Here is a 16941-nt window from a genome sequence, read left to right on the forward strand (position 1 = left end):
AATGAATAAGACCTGCTATTTGATAACACAATAGGGTGACTATAGTCGATAATAACTTAATTGTATATTTTAATTTACAGAATGTAAGTAGATTCTTGGTAATTCAAAGGATAAATGCTTAAGAATATGAATATCTCATTCACCATACTGTGCTTATATCACATTGCATGCCTGCATCAAAACATCTCATGTACCCCATAAATATATGCACCTACTATGTACACACAAATTTTAAAAAACAATGTTTAAAAGTTTTAAAACAGACCATGAACCCATTTACAATAGCCACAAAAAGAATAAAATACCCAGGAATACAGCTTACCAGGGACTGAAAAGATATCTACAATGAGAATTCCAAAACTGCTGAAAAAAAGCAGAGATGACACAAACAAATTTTTTAAATTCCATTCTCATGGATAGAAAGAATCAATTTTGTTCAAATGGCCATTTCTGCCCAAAGCAATTTAAAGATTTAATACATTCCTATCAAACTACTAATTACATAATTAGAAAACTATTCTAAAATTCATATCTAACCAAAAAATAGCCTGAATAGCTAATGCAATCATAAGTAAAACAAAAAACAAAGCTTGAGTCATCACATACCCCTACTTTAAACTACACTACAAGGCTATAGTAATCAAAACACCATGACACCAGTATAAAAATGCATAGATGCATAGACGACTATAACAGGATAGCCCAGAAATAAAACTGCACACCTACAACCATCTGATATTTGACTAAGTTGATGAAAATAATCAGTGGAGAAAGGACTCCCTATTGAATAAATAGTGCTTGGATAACTACCTAGGGATATGAGAAGATTGAAAATGGTACCCATCCTTATATCACATAAAAAATCAACTCAAAATAGATTAAATAATTAAATGTAAAACTTAAAACTATAAATATCCCGGAAAATAACCTAGGAAATACTATTCTGGACATGGGTCCTGGCAAAGATTTCATGAGAAAGACACTAAAAGCAATTGCAACATAAATGAAAATTGACAAATAGGACCTAATTAAACTAATGGGCAAAAGAAACTATCAAGAGAGTAAACAGACAACCTACAGAATGGGCAAAAATATTTGCCAACTATCCATCGAACAAAGGTCTAATATTCAGAATCTATAAGGAACTTAAACAAATTTACAAGTAACAAACAAACAACTAATTTAAAATGCAAGCAAAAGACAGGAAGAGACGCTCTTCAAAAGAAGACATACACATGGCCAACAAGCATATGAAGAAATGTTCAACATCGCTAATCACTAGAGAAATACAAGTCATATCTACAGTAAGATATCATCTCACACCAGTCAGCATGGCTATCATTAAAAAGAAAACATAACAGATACTGGCGAGGTTGTGGAGAAAAGGGAATGCTTTTATATTGCTGCTAGGAACCTAATAGTTCAGACACTGTGGAAAGCCATCTGGCAATTTCTTAAAGAACTTAAAATGGAAATATCATTCAACCCAGCAGTCCCATTATTAAGTAGATACTCAGAGGAATAAAAATTGTTCTACCAAAAATTGTTCTCATATGTCCATCACAGCACTATTTACAGTAGCAAAGATATAGAATCAACCCAGATGCCCATCAATGGTAGACTGGATGAAGAAAATGTGGTACATATACACTATGGGACATTATATAGCCATGAGAAAGAATGAGAACATGTCCTTTGCAGCAACATGAAAGGACCTGGAGGTCATTATCTTAAGTGAACTAACACAACAACAGAAAACCAAATACCACACGTTCTCACATATAAGCGGAAGCTAAACATTGAGTACACATGGACACAAAGAAAGGAACAACAGACACTAGGATCTGCTGAGGTGGAAGGTGGGAGGAAGTTAAGGATTGAAAAACTACCTATCAGGTAGCTATGCTTATTACCTGGGTAATAAAATAATCTGTATAGCAAACTCCCATGACATGCAATATGACTACATAACAAACCTGCACATGTACCCCTGGATCTAAAATAAAAGTGAAAAAAATAAAAAGTAAAAAATTAAAAAGTAAAAATTAACTATGCAAGCCAGAGATAGAGAAATACTGAGAAAGTACTGTAGGAAAAAATGCTGTAAACTTAGAATTCTACATAGAGCAAAACTATCTTTCAAAAAATAAAGTTGGAATAAAGACAGATTTAGATAAACAAAAGCTGAGATCATTCACTGCTGGCAATCTTGCTCTAGTAGAAATTTATATATATATATAAAAATATATATAGTAGTATCATATATATATAGCTCTAGTAGAATTTTGTATATATACATAAATATGTGTGTGTGTGTGTGTATATATATGTTTATTTTATTTTATTTTGACACAGGGTCTTGCTCTGTTGCCCACACTATAGTGTAATGGCACAATCATAGCTCACTGTAACCTCGAACTTCTGAGGTCAAGCTATCCTCCTACTTCTGTCTCCTTGGTAACTAGGACTATAGGCATAAGAAACCATGTCCAGCTAATGTTTTCATGTTTTGTAGAGGAGTTGCCTTGATATGTTGTCCAGGTTGGTCTCAAATGCCTGGCCTCAACCAAACCTCCCACTTCAGCCTCCCAAACTGCTGGGATTTACAGGCATGAGCCACTACACCTGGCCTAGAAGAAATGTTAAAGGAAGTTCTCAGGCAGAGGAAAAATGATAACAGATGCAAATGTTGATCTGCACAAATTAATGAAGAGCATTTGGAGATGGCGCACATGTGGCTAAGCGCAAAAGACAGTTTTCTCAAATTTTATCTTCTTAAAAGTTTAAAAATCATATTAAGCAATAATTGCATTAAAATTCCAATTAATAGTAGAAAATTGTTGGAATAAGAAAGCAAAACCAAACTATATGCTGTCTTAAAAATATTTTTAGCAACAAATATATGGATAAAATAATAGGAGGGTACAGATACAGTGTTCGAACATTAAACCAAAGAAAACTGAAATTGCCATGTTAATATCAGACAATATAAGTATAAGAAATTACAAAGAGACCATTTGATAATAACAAAGAAGTCAATTCATCAAGAAGACATTAAAAACCTAAATATGTATACACCTAAGAGCCTCAAAATACATTTCAAGAATTGGATTTAAGCTGGGTGTGGTGGCTTATACCTATAATTACAGCACTTTGGGAGGGTGTGGCAGGATTGCTTGAGGCCGGAAGTTTGAGACTGATCTGGGTAACATGGCAAGATCCTACCTCCAGAAAATAATATAAAAAAGTATGTGTATGTGGTGGTACACACCAGCAGTCCTAGCACTCAAGAGGCTGAGGCACAAAGGTCCTCTGAGTCAAAAAGTTTGAGATTACAGTGAGCTATGATCATGCCACGGCACTCCAGCCTGGGTAGCAGAGTGAGACCCTGTCTCTAATAAAACACAATTGAATTTAAAGAAAAAATTGATAAGTTTAAATTAAATTTGGAAATTTTGACACTTTTCAATAAATTAGAGAATAAGTAAATTATACTCAACATGCAGCAATATATCGAAAAGATATCATATCAATAAATGCAGAAAGAACACTGACAAAAGCAACACCCTTTCTTGATATTTAAAAAAATTTCTCACCAATGGTGTAGAAGGCAACTGTTTGGGTGAGGGAGAAAGGACAAGATGGAGGAAGGTGAACAAGAAGGCACAATCCATGTTGCTTCCGGGTTCTTCCTGACCAACTTTCCCGCCTGCAGGAAAATGCAGCCCGAGCCCGGGAAGATGCAGATCAACCGAGCATGCGCCAGGTGACGTCAATCCGAAGAGATTGAAACTTACCCGGCCACGCCTATGGAGACGCCCCTATCACGCCCTTATCCCGCCCACTGCCCTCCCCCTTCCAGTACCAATGCATAAAAGCCCGCTGCCGGCAGGAGCCAGTGTGACTTCTTCAACCCCGTTTTCGTGGGTCGGAGAACCTCACCGGAGAACGCGGGACTTCCCTGGCCCCCCACACCTGAGGACCGGAGAACTTCGCCCGAGAGTGTGTGCATATTTGCACTAAAAGACTGCCACTTTCTTATGTACTTTGGCCTCATGTTTAATTATTTAGCTCTCCTAAATTAAGTATTAAATTAAGACAGTTATTAAATTAAGACAGCAACTAACGACGTATTTCTTTGATAAAAGACTTCTACCAAAACAAACAATTACAGCTAGTATCATATTGTTAGTGGTTAAAAAAAACTAAATGACTTCATCTTAAGATCAGGATGAAGGTAAGAATGTCTTCCACCACTTCTATTCCAGTAATAGCTACTGCAATAAATTGAGAAAAAGTAGGAGAAAAACATATTGGAAGTAAAATCTTTTGTATCCAAAAACGTTATGGTTTTTGTTGTTGTACAGCATAAGGTATACCCAAAAATCTGCTAGAACAGATAGTGATTTTAGGAAACTCATAGTATACAAGGTCAATAAACAAAATTTAAGTGTATATCAGCATAATCCCAATAAATTGTCATTAAGAAATCAATATCATTTACAATAACATCAAAAACACAAAATACTCAAGATGAATAAAATATGTGTAAAACATGTATGCTAAAACTATATACTTTGCTCAGAGAAATTAGAGACCTAAATAAATGGAGAATACAATATGTTGATGGATCTGAACACTCGATATTGTTGGGCCAGTAATTCTTCCCATATATTTCTGCATATTCAATGCAATCCCAATCAAAATCTCAGTAGGCTTTTTGTTCAAGCCGATAAGCTGATTCCTAAATTTATTTAAAAATGTGAATGCTCCCAGGTAGCCAAAATAACGGTAAAATATTGAGAGACTTGTACTACTTTATTATGAGACTTACTCTAAAGCTATAGTTGTCAAGCCAGTGTTCGATCTGAGAAAAGATAAACTTACAGATCAGTTGAAAAAAACAGAGTTCTGTTCAATTTCTGCTGTGAAAAGAAGTTTAACAAAGGCCAGGAGGCACATAAAATGATGCCAATTGTTGTTAAACGTTATGAAAATGCAAAGCAAAACTTCAGTGTGATAGCACTGCACATCCACTAGGATGGGTAAAGTGGCTGACAATACCAAATGTTACTAAATATGTAGAGAACAGGAATTCTAAAACAGTACTCTAAGGAATGCACAATCCTACAGCCTGTCAGGCCTCTGAGCCCAAGCCAAGCCGTGGCATCCCCTGTGACTTGCACCTATATGCCCAGATGGCCTGAAGTAACTGAAGAATCACAAAAGAAGTGCAAATGCCCTGCCTCACCTTAACTGATGACATTGCACCACAAAAGAAGTGAAAATGGCCGGTCCTTGCCTGAAGCGATGATATTACCTTGTGAAATTCCTTTTCCTGGCTCATCCTGGCTCATCCTGGCTGCCCACCAGAGAACAATCCCCCTTTGTAATTTTCCTTTACCTACCCAAATCCTATAAAACGGCCCCACCCTTATCTCCCTTTGCTGGATCTCTTTTCAGACTCAGCCCGCCTGCACCCAGGTGAAATAAACAGCTATGTTGCTCACACAAAACCTGTTTGGTGGTCTCTTCACACGGACGGGCATGACACAGCCACTTTGAAAAACAGTTGGGAAGTTTTTTATAAAATTAACTATATAGTTTCGTTTAACTCAGTAATTCCACTCATGGGTATTTAATCAAGAAAAATGAAATCACATGCCCTCAGGAAGACTTACAGTGTATTGTTTAAAGCAGCTTTACTCACGATAACCAAAACCTGAAAACAAATGAAATGTACAACAACAAGTAAATGAACAGAAAAATTATGGTACATCCACACTCAGCAATAAAAAGCAACCAACAGTTGATGTCTGTATCAACACAGACGATTAACGAAACCGGAATCAAACGGTTCCACATTGTATGATTCCATTTATGTGACATTCTGGAAAAGACAAAACCTTAACGTTGCCAACTGCTGAAATTGGAGATAAAGAATGCTGAAAAAAGAGGCATGAATTATCACTGAATCTTGATTGTGGTAGTACTTATACTATTGTGTATATACATCAAAAGTCATCATATCATAAAGGTAAAATGGGTAAATTTTATTATATGGAAATTATACCTGAAGTTGATTTTAAAATTATAGAATCATATATTCAGATTTCTTATTTTACTTTTTAGCAAAAATGCATGATATGACAGAAAGAACAATGTGTTCACAGCCAGAGAGGGAAAGAGGAGAATGTGATAGAAAGTGGAATGACAATTAATGTATAAAAATCCCTTTTATAGGTAAGACACTTATGAGATTTTTAATTTTTTTATTTTTTATAAATGAAGAAAGAATTGCTAGATTTGACTTAATTTAAATAAAACAATTTAGTCAGTAAGTATTTGAGCGCAAGATCTGATGTATTTCTAAAATTTGTATTCTGGTCAGTATCCCCATGCTGTTTTTCTTACCCTGCAGAATAGACTTCCGGACCCAGATCTAACCCTTACTCTCTGTGCAAATTTTTACGTGTTACAGAATCTCCTTAAACCTATTTTGTTTCCTGTACAATGAAGTCGAGATTTACTAAATTTGCAAGATTGTTGTAAGAAGCAAATAAATCCATGTGTGTGGTGGTACCTTATAACCATGAGGTATTAAACAATGCAATTGCTATTTTTCATTTTCTCACTGTAATGAATTGTGGGAATTTAAATTCCGAACCTCATTATTCACTAAATCAATGAGCACCCAAGTCACTGGCTATATCAGAAAATACTGTCAAGATTCAACAATTTAACGTGGTCAAAGAACACCCCTACCATATTAAACAAGTGCTGTTTAGCAACTCTGAGTTCCACCACTGCAATAAAAATGCAAGATCATTGAAAAAAGGATTGAGAAGGTCAAATACCTCCCCCACAGAAGCATGGAGCAAGGACCCAGGAAAAATTAAGCTGTCCAAAGATATGTGACTCTGCATGGATAATAGTCTATGCAGCAATAGTCTCTGGCAGCAATGTCTGAAGGAATTTATCAACACTGTGTGAAATAAACCCTTACTTTATTTACCTAAATTAAGGGGCAAAGTCTGCATATATTTTTTATGACATGTTCATCTGGATATGTACATCAATAAATCTCAGGAAAAAAAAAACTCACTGCAAATGTCCTTGTCATTGTTATCGTTTAAGCACTTGCCTATAATTAGTTATGCATTTACAACTCCAATACCAAAAATAAATTCCCAAAATTGCTACTATATTTTCAGCATACAGTAGGGAATTTCAGCATATAGTGGCACTGATAGCTGAATGTCAGTAAACAGTGAACAGAAAGAGGGAATATAACGTAGATTTGTGACTGCTGATTTAGCTGTTTGTTTTTCCCTGTGGAGTTTTACCATCTTGACACACATTGACCAAGGCATCCTCAGACTGATTGAACTTTAGACAGGCTTCTTTCTGACCACAGGCCACCAAAGTTCCTTTTCTTATTCTTAGAGCGTTCACTTTAGAACACTTGCCATTGTAAATTATTTCTCTGCCTCTGCCTTCTTAAGAGGTAAATCTTCTCCCATCGTCTTGACTTTGAAATGTAATCATCAAGAAAGACGGGGCAGGCCAGGCACAGTGACTCACCCCTGTAATCCCAGCACTTTGAGAGGCCAAGGCGAGCGGATCACCTGAGTTCAGGAGTTCAAGTATACTTGGCCAACATAGTAAAACCCCATCTCTACCAAAAATCCAAAAATTAGCCAGTGTGGTGGTAGGCCCCTGAAATCCCAGCTTCTCGGGAGGCTGAGGCAGGAGAATCACTTGAACCTGGTAGGCGGACATTGCAGTGAGCCAAGATCGCACCACTGCACTCCCGCCTGAGCGACAGAGTGAGACACCGTCTTAAAAAAAAAAAAAAAAAAAGATGGGGCCTCTATTTCTCAATCTCTGTGGGGAATGTGGGAATGTAACTTCAATAAGCAATAATTAGCGAACACAGATGGCCTAATCACACTGACCAACCTCTCCCCTAATACCCTCCAGTACTTTTCCATTAATTCACCCCGCATTTAAGAATCCTCCCACTTTTTGTTTCTGCAGAGTTGAATTCAATCTCTTCCCCACTGCAGCAATTTTGACCCCCTATTGCAATAGTCTTAAATAGTTTTTCTTGCCATTTTGGTAGATATCCAGTCCAATTCTTTTGCCACCATACACACGCAATGTATTTATTTGCTATGATAATGCACAAGCAAGTAGTGCATTTCAGTTTACAAATTGATTTTGACCTAGGGTATTATTGAAGCACTGCAAGAAAGGAATAATACCACCGTGTTCAGGAAAATGAGTCTAATACTCAGAAATTAATACATTACTGAAGTTGTAGTTATTAAGAGGTCTAAAACTTGAACCCCAGGTATTTATGTCCAAGTCTAAGGCTCTTCCAACTGCATGTCACTGAAAGCAGTGCTCTAAGAAACATCTCAATAAAGTTATGTTCTGAAAAAATATACAGATATTTAACAACACTTACTGATTTATCAAGACTTCCTGAGGGAAAACAAAATAGATTTTGAAATATCCTGAGAGCAAACTCATTTGTTGATCTAACATCATGGCTAAAATAAAAAATAGATGACACTGTGTTTTTGCTATAATAATACTAAAGCTGAGTTTAACATCCGAGATTATTAATGAGATCATATTTATTTTGTTACAGTAATATTAGTAAATATGTTCTATTATTACATTATGCACACATTTTTGTAGCCACATGGAGATTTTAGGCAGAAAAAGTCATTGCCCTCAAATTTTATCGTAAGTAGAGCTAAGATGTAATTATGTATGTTTTCTTTAAAAATGTTTAGATAGTATATTACTTCCTGATGCGTTACCTTCCTTACTGTTACTTGAATAATGAAAAACAGAAAAAGAGTTTTAAAAAGTGTGATTGTCCTTTTTCTATCTCATTCTCTCCTTCTACTGAATCCTCAAAGTAGAATTAGTTAAAACATGATTTTCTTGAGAATGTCTAATCTTGATAATAAATGACTATAGAACTGCTGAAGCATGGTGTGCTAGTTTTTATTGTGCTCTGTGTGCAGCACCAGAACTGTTTGAATAATTATGAGATTATTGGACAGATTATGAAGAGGACTAGAAGACAGAAACAGGAAAAAAAAAAAAAACTAGGCTACATTTACTTTACAGATGAGCATCTGTAAGTAAATTCACTGTCACGTCTCTTCTTTCTGGCTTAAATTTTTAGACACTGGAATAATGGAAAGTAAAACCAAAATCTTCATTTCGTTAATTTGAACAGAATCCATGCTGAGAAAAGTACTAACAATGAACTCTTTATATACAAATGCAAGCACATACATACATAATTAGGTACACAGAAACCTTAAGCTGCCTTCAAGCATACTCCAAGATTTTAATATTCAGTTTAATGAAGTATTCTGATTACTTGAGACTAACTGTGTATGCCAGAGCTAGGTTGTCCAATATGTTTTCTTAAGAATTTGAATTACTTTGCATAGTTTTTGTCCACTAGAACCTACTATAAGATGTCTTGGTGACATAGGGTCAATATCCAAAGCATTGGTCATTGTTTTATAAATGTGCAAAATCAGTTTCAAGGAATGTATTTGCATATAAAAGATTGTTTATGGCATGATTTAGGGTATCTAGTTATAATAACTGGTAACTCCAGTTATTTCAAGGATCATTGTAAAAATCTAAAATAATAAAGCAAATTATATTTACTTTACTTTAATGTTACCTGTGAAGTCACAGCATGTTCTTTCCAGAAGTTCTGAGGAGGCAGGGAACTTTTGGCAGAGAGATTGACGGTTCAAACAAATAGTGGCTTCTTGGGAGCATGACTTTTGTCTTATTTATCTCTTTATTTCCCCATGTTGCTTAGCATGGAGCCTCACACAAAGTAAATGGCCAATAAGTGCTAAGTTGACAGTGTTAGACTTTTAGAGACCCATGAATTTTTCATCTAAATATGAGTTGTTGAAGTGTAGGGTAAGTCTAGTATTAGCAGGCACTTGGTTGTTAAAGAATAAAAGCCCATTTAGACTTTATACAAAATTCATTGCCTACTTTATTGAAATCCTTCAGGCCCTCCAATAGATTCCTTTCCATATACTGGAGTCCTCACAGCCACAGGGCTTTCATGATATGTCAAAATACTAATAGATTTGGAACTTCGTCATGGTGACTACAAAAAAGAATTCAGTGCTGTTCTTCGATGCCTCCAATGACAAGAGCAAAACTGAACTTCTGGGCATCATTGCCAAGATACAAACAAGGAGAATGCAGAATTTAAATTTGCAGTCCTCTAAATAAGACATTCTCCCTGACCAAAGCAAGTGCCCCTGCTGTTCACCTTTAGCAATAGCTTCTTATTGCTCCACTTCAAAGTCTTCAGAGGCATTGAAACTGAGGATCTTCAGGTACTTTTCTAACTTGAGGGTTTCTAGGAGCTGAATAAGATAGAAGCTCCCCAATATATTCCTGCACAGTAGGAAGAAAAAGTGATTTAATTTCTCCAGAGGACTACAATATGTACCCATAGCTAGATAAGAGAAATCCTGACTATTATTCACAAGACCTTTGGGCAAATTTTACGTTCTCAGACACCTCTTATAAGAGCACCAAATGTCACTTAAATCAGTGATTCCATAGGAGATAATCCTCCATTTATTTCCTGCCTAGGATTTTGGAGCATAAAATCCAGGGAAAAAAAAGGAATCAACTTGTAGGCTGAGCTGGGAGAATTGGGAAAAAAATGGTGTGATTATTTTTATTTATAAATTTATCTCTTTCATGAACATAACATTAAAATTTTTAATGTCTTTTTAACCACATGGAGATGTACTTATTTTAATTAGTAAATGAACTGACAGATGCTGATATTCTTAGTCCTCAGCTTAAAGGTATTATTTGAAAGATCAGTGGGAGAAGCCTTAGCTCAATGATGTCCTGGATGATTACCGACACTCAGGCATGCCAGCTGTGCTAACCAACCTTTTCTTTTGCTGGAACAGTTTATTCCCCTCATGCTGCCACCTCCTGCAGTTCGAGGGAATGTATATTTCATTTCAAAGGATGAAAAAGAGGAGAAAGACATACAGATAGATACAGATACTTTCAAATGATCATTTCTTTGGGACAATAATAAATCTATTACCTAGAAAATGTCAAGTTTATTAACATATTCACATATGAATCATAATAGGGAAGTAAATAATGTAAGGTGAAATGTTACCATGTGAAAACTGTTTCAACATTTGCCTTAGAAGATGGACTGAAGTTGGAAAACACAATAAAATATGCACAAGCAATAAGTAAACAGCAGAAGATAATAGCAACCCATTGGTAATACCATCTCATATTTATTGGTAAATCAATTTAGAGTTTGATCAGTATAATATCTGTGTGACATTGTCAGGGCAGATAATATACGGTCTTTCTTACCTATGATGGAATTAACAAGGCATAAAGTGGAAGAAAGATATTCCTTCTGAATCAGAAATATTCTCTATGAGGTAGTCTTACTACTTTCACTCATTGTTGATTGGCCATTTGTTTTTCTTCTGTTTACAAAATACAATTTAAGAGGATACACACACACACACACACACACACACAAAGAGCTAGCTCTCTGCAAGCACAGTAATCCTGAGTTTTTCCTGCCTGATATGAAAGAGTTTACATTGCAGTAAAGGACAATGTCATGTTAAGATGGTAAGAGCCACATTCATATGGATTTTATAAATCAAGTATGGAGGATGACTCATAGAGCAGACCAGTAGATGTCCCCAACAATTTATGGTGAGAAAGAATGGAAGGTGAGAGGAAGTGGATCAAGAATGATCTAATTTACCCTGTGGTTCTTGGAGATGACATTCTATATATGTGTATTTGACTTGATAAAATAGATGTAACGAAAAGTAGTAAGTACTACATGTGGTTTAACATCATACACAACATATAGCTCTGAGAGGCAGAAGAGGATGATGGTTTATACAGAAGCTAGGGAGCAACGTTGCTAAGGAAACTTAACTTCAGCCACTTCCAAGGCGTATGACTCTTGGCAAGTTACTTTACTACCTTTCATTTGCTTTATCATCTGCCAAAGCCTCAAAGGATATTTTTTAGAAAGTTAATTCATATAAAGCACTTAGTAGTTCCGCACATAGAAAACACACAATAAGTGTGAATTTCTACTAGTATTTTAAAAAGTATTAAGTTAATAATATTAAAATATTTTCCAGAATAAAAGTGTGAAAGTAAGAGGATCTTATTTAAAATTTGGTAATACACAAACCTCTGAATCTGTCATGACACAAACAGATTTTCTCCTTGATCAATGATTAATCTCCAATTACCTTCAATTGACTTACTAAGAAGAAACAGTAAGAGGTAGGCTTCAGATATACAGAGCTTTATGACTTAACATTTGCTGCTCTCAGGAATTATTCACCATCCTTTATAAATCTAAAGATTCATGTGATATTAATGTAGCAGGACGAGCAGCAGACAAAAGTCCTCCAAAACCGAGTTAAAGAAGGAAGGGTTTATTCGGCTGGGAGCATTGGCAAGACTCCTGTCTCAAAAGCCGAGCCCCCTGAATGAGCAATTTCTGTCCCTTTTAAGGGCTCACAAATCTAAGGGGGTGCACGTGAAAGGGTCGTGATTGGTTGAGCAAGCAGGGAGTACGTGACTGGGGGCTGCATGCACTGGTAATTAGATCGGAACAAAACAAGGTAGAGATTTTCACTGTGCATTTGTAATCTATAGATAATATAACCGATTAGGTGAGGGGTTGATCTTTAACTACCAGGCCCAGGGTGCAGGGTGCGGCGCCGGGCTGTCTGTCTGTGGATTTCATTTCTGCCTTTTAGTTTTTACTTCTTCTTTATTTGGAGGCAGAAATTGGGCATAAGAAGATGTGAGGGGTGGTCTCCTCCCTTATTAAAAGTGTAGAGCTGTATATCCCCAATGTAATTATTGATTTTATTTCCCTACTTATATTGCCTACTCTCCAACGTTCTTAAGATCTAATGAGGTGGGAACAATAAGATTCTTATTGCTGTAAGTGGCCCACATTGTTTGGTTTTTCTCTTCTTCCTTAGACTTAGAGATAATAAAACATGGGCACATCCTCTCTCTCTTCCTAGGGCTATGGAAATGAATGAAATAATTTGAAGTATGTAGTTCATTTGTTTTCAGCATCGATGTGCCTTTTTCAAGAGTGCTGTACTTACCTATCTCAGTATTTCTGCTCCCTTTCCACAGTTCCCACCAGGAACCATGCCAAATCTGACCAGTCTCCAAGCTACCTTCCTGTGAGTCTTTTGTCTTTGCATATGCAGTCTTCTTTATTATAATTTTTGAATGTCTAAGCTCAAAGTAGGGGATGCCCTGAGCGATTTAAATTTTGATAATTATGAACAATAGTGCCAATTTCCTGGGGCTGCCGTAACAAAGTACCATAAACAGGATAGGTTAAAACAACAAAAATTTATTCTCTCATAGTTCTTAGAACTAGAAGTCTGGAGGTTAGTGTCAGCAGGGCCATGCTCCCTCAGAGATTCTGGATACAATCCTTCCTTGCTTCTTCCTAGCTTCTGGGGGTGCCCATAGATCCCTGCCATTCCTTGGGTTGCAGCTACATCACTCCAATCTCTGCTGGTCATTACGTGGTGTTCTCCCTATGTGTCTGTGTTATCACATGCCACTTCCTCTTCTTATAGAGACTCCAGTCTTATTGTATTAGAGCCCACACTAATGAACTCACCTTAACTTGACTGCATGCGCAGACTTTATTTCCAAAAAGGCCACATTCACAGGTGCTAGGGTTTAGGATTTAAACATATCTTCAGGGAGGATAGAATTCAAATAACAAGGAATTTATAAAGTATAATATTAGCAAATATATTCATAATTTTTTATATATTTATCACCCAAACTGCTCAGAATAATGCTTTAAGCATAGAATATTAAAATGCATACTGATTTGAATTTAATGTACTTTTATCCCCATGGTAACATAAGGTACACTATAGTTCTCTGATAACACTAAAGAATAAAGTTCTAAGTTAGAGAAATATTTGTACCTTGTGATGACTGTAATTATTTAGTGGAACGAAAGAGATTTTTCTGGAAATCATGGTTAGCTTCTTGTTAAATTGTGTATAAATAGTTAGAATCAAGAAGTTTTAGACTGTATTTCTCTGGGTTTTTCTTTAGCTTCCCAATCACTTTTTCACCTTTAGAGGCTCTATTGATTTTCTTCACTGTGTCAGTCTTTGGAAACAAAAGTTTGCTAGTTACTTGTAAAAGTCACCTAAGTAGCCATCTGGGAAGCTAATAACATGGGTTTTGATTCCATATTGACCAACTATCTAGATATCTGACTTTGGAGAACTGTCTTCATGAGGATTGTCATGCTTTTTCTAACCCTCTCTTTCCCGCATTTTTCAATGAGGGATTTAGAAATCTAGAATATAAAATTTGTTTCCAACTCAAAATGATTTTTGCTTTTTATGGTATATCTGTGTCATCTCATAGAGTTAGGTATGTGGATTTAACAAACAAATGTTAAGAACATATATTTTACCACTAACTTCAGATATTCTTAAATATTAAATTATATAAATATAGGTATAGTTATACAAGGAATGAACACCAGATCTTAATTTGTCTGTCTACCAATATGTGCAAATGGAAAGGCTTAATTTTCAGGACTCTGTAATGATAATGATATTTATGACTATGGCCTTACTGAATGACTAAGGAAATTTAATTACATTCTATAATTTAGGTATTCAGGCCTAGAATCTTAAAATTCTGTTTCTTAGGCCAGGATTTCTTGATAAGGCACTACACCGAGGCTCAATGTATAGCCTTAGTTGTAGGTGTATGTTATGTCACAATTATTTTAAAAATATACTTGTGTTTACAGCTGCTTCTTCTGAATCAGCCAGAATAGTCATTCAACATGTACAACCAATCAGCAATTCTTCCACAACAGGAGCTCATCACATCTATTACAAGCAAAATCCATACATCACTAATAAGGTTTTCAAACTCAGACTCCTGGCTTTTGTAAATTTTACTTAATAAACCAATTAAGCTGTATTCATTATAATCCTTGGAGGATTATCCACCAAGACAATGCTCTTGCAACTAAATTGTCTAATTGAAATATGTTCAATCTGTCTAAAATTGCCATTGAACCATTTTACTGTTGCAGACCGGCAAAATTTGGATGGGATTTGGATTCATCTAGCAACTTGGGAGACAGATGGTGTTAAAAAAGATACAGATGTAGCAGCTTCCACAGATTCTTAATATGCCCCGTTTTTGTTGTCTTAAGCATTTTCATCAGTAAATGAAACACTTGTTTTAAGTCAATGATTTGCATATTAAGTTGGGAGAAAAAAACATAAGGCAATAACTAAAAACTTGTGCTACTACTGCTGTAGGGAGGCAATTTCCCAGAAAGAAAAAAATCCTTAATTTTTGAAAGACATGACTCTATCATTATCCATTAATTTACTCACACATTTATTCACCCAATAAATGACTTTTAGCACTAGTCATGGTATGTGCCATGATAACCCATGGGGATGGTTATAAATATAACTAAACTGTGATTCTTGCTCTTAGAGAACCTCTCAAGTAGAAAATGAACAATGAATAGAAAAATACCAAGCAAGTTAAAAAGTTGAAAGTGCCATAAAAGATGAAGTACCCCCGAAATTCTGCCATGGGAGGACTATTTGTAGCCAAATTCATGAGAAAAAAATACATTTATGTTAGAACTTCTAGACTGCTTTCAATAAATGGAGATGAAAAGGTAGGCATTTGTGTCAGTGCTTGAAAACCTCTTGACTAGAGAAAACTCAAGGCTAATGAAAGGAAAAGAAACTATCTAGAGAGATCAGAGATATAATTGGAAAGATCGGTAGTTTTGAACAATGATTAAAAGGTTTGCACTTTAGTAAGCAATAAGGAGCAATTAAAACTTTTTGAGTAGAGGTACGTTATGTTTAATGAGGTTTACTTAGTAATGATATGTAGGATACTTTAAAGGAGCAAAAAAGTCTAAGTTTGAGAGGTTCAGTTCCTAAAACTGTTTAGGACACAACAGTGAGAATAGAAACCAAAATAAAAATGGAGTCAGATTAAGTTTAAAGGAAAAACATAAACTGGGAGGATTATCCACCTCTGAGGTGGATAATCCTCCAAGGATTATGAATTCAGCTTAATTGGTTTAAATATAAGGCTTGATGACTGACTGAATGAATGAGCACAAGGTTGAAATGAGAGTATATGGTGGAGAAGGGCTGTGAGACAGGAAGGTCGAAGAAAGCCCAGGACTAAACGCAAAGGGGATAGGAAAAGAGCTGCTGCTCCATCCAAAATAAATCAGATGGAGACACTGGATTAACAGGGAATATGGAAAGTATTATGGAGTTTTCAAAAAGCACCGTCCAATCAAAATATAATGGGAACTCATCTTAATTTTAAATTTTCTAGGAGTCACCTGGACATTTTAAATTAAAAGTTATATAAAATTATAATGTAATGTAAAAAAGAAGCAGGAGAAATTAATCTTGACATATTCTGTATAAGCCAACATATGTAGAATATTGTAATTGCAACATGTAATTAATATAAAAATTATTATGTATTTGACATTAGGTTTTATACTATGTCTTTTAAAATAATACATATTTTACAATTATAATGCATCTCAATTCAGATTTGGTACATTTCAAATGGTCAACAACCACATGTAGCCAGTGGCCATTATCTTGGACAGGGCAATTTCAGAAACTTCATGTGAAAATACTCAAGAAGTTGAGAGGAAAGTTTTTACCATCAGATGGAATAGTTCATGCATATGGTGGTAGTTGATAAGTAAGAAGTATATAAGATCCTTAAGAGTATGAAGAGAAATATAAGAAGGAGAGC

Source organism: Theropithecus gelada, chromosome 2, assembly GCF_003255815.1.
Source record: "Theropithecus gelada isolate Dixy chromosome 2, Tgel_1.0, whole genome shotgun sequence".
NCBI lineage: Eukaryota > Metazoa > Chordata > Mammalia > Primates > Cercopithecidae > Theropithecus > Theropithecus gelada.